The sequence below is a fragment of the Pinus tabuliformis genome, chromosome 7 (assembly GCF_031772625.1).
Source record: "Pinus tabuliformis cultivar Carrire ecotype Pingquan chromosome 7, CPIR1, whole genome shotgun sequence".
Lineage (NCBI taxonomy): Eukaryota > Viridiplantae > Streptophyta > Pinopsida > Pinales > Pinaceae > Pinus > Pinus tabuliformis.
Window position 1 is genome coordinate 859,442,904 of NC_142293.1, and position 4,666 is coordinate 859,447,569.

Genomic DNA, 4,666 nt, shown 5'->3' on the forward strand with positions numbered 1-4,666 from the left:
CACATTTTTCCTAATAAAACAAACAGTCAAAACTTACTTGCATACTCTAGAGCAAGATATCCAAGATATCCATATGTGTTAGCCAATTTTGTTTCCACGTATTTTTATCGTTAGGAGAAAGCATTGCAAGACCAAAATTAGATACCTTTGCTCACATCCTCCGATCCAACAGAATATTTGAAACCCCTTAAGTCCCTGTGAAAGATGATTTTGTAACCTAGGTTGTGTAAATACTACACCCCATGAGCTACATCCAAAGTAATAAGTAGCCAACTGTTCAAACTGAGAGGCTTTCAGCCTTTATGAGAGGTCAACCATTGTCATATACATATACCAGAATGCCCAGATTCAAAATGCAATAAACATATTACATGGATATATACAATATAATTTAGCAAACTATTCAAGACTGGAGAGACATCATTACTCCTAAGGCCTAGAGCCTTCACAGCCTTGAGAGATATCATAAATAATGTCACCTCCCTACTAGCAATGGATTACTACTAACTATATGCATACCATAGGAAGAGATGCTACAAGTTGTTGCTGATCTCAAACATAAATCATGAAAAATTATATAACCAATTGTCACAGTGAAATAACACTATCAAGAATTGATTAGACAACTAAGAAAAAAATCATAATTTGGATCCACTCAACCAATAAGGAAAAAATCAAAGCATAAGACATCTAGTGTGATTGCCTCTGATGTTATCACCGCCTATCTTAGAGGCATCTATTGCTTGAACTTCACATTGGATTCCATCAAGCTCTCTCCTAAACCTATCCTTGGAGCTTGCATACGGTGTTTTGTTTCAGACCCTCGAAGTGTCAGGGGACCATGAAATCAAAGATATTTTGCTCTTTTGAAAATTTTCTTTAGTCACAAAGTCAAAGTCATAAACAATATATTTGCACTCCCCCTTAGGAAAGTCATAAACAACATACTTGCACTCCTCCTCAGGCAGAGAAGCAATAAAATCATCATAAGTTTGCCAAGGAATGCCAATATTGTCCACAATAATTTACTGAAGCTTCTAATCAATCTTGAATTTTATATAATGATGGGTTCTCTTGCTCTTCAACTCCAAGAATTTGATCTTGTGTTCATTATTCATAGTCATTCCTGATGCTGCATTGGCCACTTCTGCAAATTCTCAGAAGCAAACTCTGTGAAAAAACGCTCGACACCGCCAATGTTGGTGCACAGATCTGGCATGGCTACCCTACTTTCAAATGCTTGCATGTGAAACAATGTATAAATGTCAAATATGTGACATGTTGAAAGTGGCTTCGGACACGTAAAATCTTTGCATGGAGCACCTGGAAAGTCTTTAGTCCCTGTGCTTTATGTAGGATGATGATATGTGCGCCATATATGGATTTCTTGATATGTGTGCTATCTTTGAATAACATTAAGGGTTGATTATTTGATATTTAATGGTTGGACCATGCAAATTACGCAGCCCACAAAAACTCTTTATTCCATGAAATTTTCTAGTTTCCAAAAATTCCATGAATTACTAATCTTTTCTCTCTATTAATCCACATGTGAGAACATAGGATGATGATATGTGCGCCATATATGGATTTTAGATGTGTGTGCTATCTTTGAATAACATTAAGGGTTGATTATTTTAGATTTAATGGTTGGACCATGTAAATTACGCAGCCCACGAAAACTATTTATTCCTTGAAATTTTCTAGTTTTCGAAAATTCCAAGAATTACTAATCTTTTCTCTCTATTAATCCACAGGTGAGAACATCGAATGATGATATGTGAGCCATATATGGATTTCTTGATATGTGTGCTATCTTTGAATAACATTAAGGGTTGATTATTTGAGATTTAATGGTTGGACCATGCAAATTACGCAGCCCACGAAAACTCTTTATTCCCTGAAATTTTCTAGTTTTCGAAAATTCCACGAATTACTAATCTTTTCTCTCTATTAATCCACAGGTGAGAACATGACGAATTTGAAGGTGATAACATCAATGAATGAACTAGGCTCATATTAGTCTATATCTCCATTCATTTAATCATCGATAATATGAATGCAAATTCTTTATTATCATAAGCTTGGTCTGGTAGCTTATTTTACAAGCATAATTATTGGTTTTATGAGCATCGGTTGGTAGCATGATGGTTTTACAAGCATCGATTGGTTTAGGTGTATCTTAGGATTATATATATCTATATATATATATATAGTAATAAACCACATTTAAGCCATGATTTCAATGTTAACTAAAAATGTTATAGGAAACTAGGTAAGTTCATTGTTTAAAAACAAAATGGGCCACTCTCATGGCTAATGATCCTCCAGATTATATTCCACGATAAAATACAAGTGAAAAGTGGTTACTAATACCCATAGTCATATGGTAGACATGGTCATTTATACGACAACATCAACCAAGCATCTTATATAAAGAAAAGTAAAGTATCAACATAGCTTAGGCAATAATCACTTACATAGACATAAGTACATGTCTTGAAGGACTAAGACGAATTCCTTTTCAGTGATGAATACCCAATTCACAAATCTTCACAAATATGAAAAACACAGCTATCTGCATCCATTTGAGATGTAGCCAAATGAAGATGTGTGCCACATATTTATTTGATTTTACTACACCTCATTATCTATGAGGAACTGAGGAGAAATTACTAGAGGTGGAAACAAGTTTGCCACACATTTGAACTGTAAATACCCACAAAGGATGTAGTAAAGATATATAAAATCAATAAATGATTTAATTAAATCTATAAAGAAAATATAACAAAACTAAAATTGAGCACTACCTTAGGTTGGTTGTACTTGTCCCTTATTGCAAACCTTTTATGTTCAATTGCAAGTCGTGTATGTCGTGTATGGCACAAATACAATCTCTCATGTTTGCAGAGTATAATTCTAAAAAAATCATAAAATATAGGAGAGTTAAGCCTATGACCCATGCAATTTTCATGTGCTCTTTATTCTTCCATTATTTTTTAGTGCAATCTACGTGTTGACAACTCGAAGAGGGAGGAACTTGCTAAGTTGGTCGGGTATGCCAATCTTCAAATCTAGTAAATCTGAGCTATGCTTGAATTTGACAAAAAATCAAAGAAAGGGTATTCATTTTAGAGACTTTAACTTGGTTTGTACTAATTTTCAAAGTCGTCTAGTGAGCTGAGTCACATGATGAAGATAAGGTGAATACAATTTGTTAACACATTGAAATGATAGGATAGCCTATTATTTCAATTCCAACATTCGCTCATATTGCTAATGGACAATTCCCAAATCTTGTATTCCTTCGATGTACCTTTACACCTTTAAAATAAATGGCTAATTTTAAATAAATTTCAATAATCGGCAAATAGAAAAAGTCACATTTATGCAATTTAGTAATTTATTGTCACCCATAAAATCTTTGGTTTCTATATGCTAGGCACCTGGTCATTTACCACGAAGCAACGTCTTCACTCACAACTCTATTAAATCTTGTTGACATTATAAGGGATTTATATGTTTTTTAATCTGAAATTTCACACTTTAAAACATAGATTACGCTGGATTATTATATTAAAGGCAATAAATTTTAAAATAATTAATTTTTAAATTTGAATAAGAAAATATCATCAAATTTTGTTATGTATGTTTTTTTAAATATATTAGATGTGAGTGTAAAATTTTAAATAGATATTCCAATTTTAATAATGATAAAACTAGTAATCGAAATTTTTCATATACTATCTCTTTGCATATTATTAAATTACAGATTATATTTTAAATTTTAGAGTGTATTGATTTCCTATATTTTATTAAATATACTTTTTAAAATATTGATTAAAATTAAAATTAAATTTAATCTTTTAAATAATATAATATAAATGAATATTTATTTATAAATATATTTTATTTATTAAAATAATATTATACTATTTAAAATTATTTTTTTAAAAATTATAAATTAACGCAATTACATTAACAAAGTGGTTGTGGTTCTGTTGATTAATATCATTTTTCATTTATATCGGTATTGAATGGCATATGAACATGTAAATGACATTGATTGGTGTATATCAATCACTCTATTAATGTGGTATGATTAGTTGATGACTAGTGTGCATTTAGTTGATAAGTAGACTATGGTTGATAATGGTTGACAAGGTTGACCATGGTTAAGGAGGGATGACTGATGTGGCCCATGGTCAACCATTAATATAACAATGTATTTATGTTACATTAATGTGAATGTTACATTAATGGTTGACTAGGGTTGACAAGGTTGGCCATGATTCATAATGATAAACAATTAATGCAACAATGTATTCATGTTATACTAGTGTAACATTGTTGGGCAAGGTTGTCCATGGTTAAACTCGGCGACCATGCTTGACCATGGTTAAGTTTGCTTGACCATGTTGAGCATGGTTGAGCATAGTTGACCATATTGTACATGGTTGATTATGGTTGACTGTGGATGAGCATGGTTGACAATGGTAGAGCTTGTTTGAAGATGGTTGAAAAAAGTAGTCTATGGTTGGACATGGTAACAAAGTTTGACCATGGTTGAACTTTCTTGACTGTGCTTGAGCTTATTCAACCATGGTTGACTATGATTAACATATGATTAACTATGGTTCAACATGGTAGGCTAGGGTTATTAGTA

The 4,666-nt window shown here is 32.1% G+C and overlaps 1 pseudogene; it reads right to left on the reverse strand.

Moving 5' to 3' along the window:
- Nucleotides 1-674: 674 nt before the first annotated feature.
- On the reverse strand, nucleotides 675-2,380 carry LOC149250320 (actin-depolymerizing factor 7-like; annotated as a pseudogene).
- Between the last annotated feature and the right edge of the window lie 2,286 nt (nucleotides 2,381-4,666).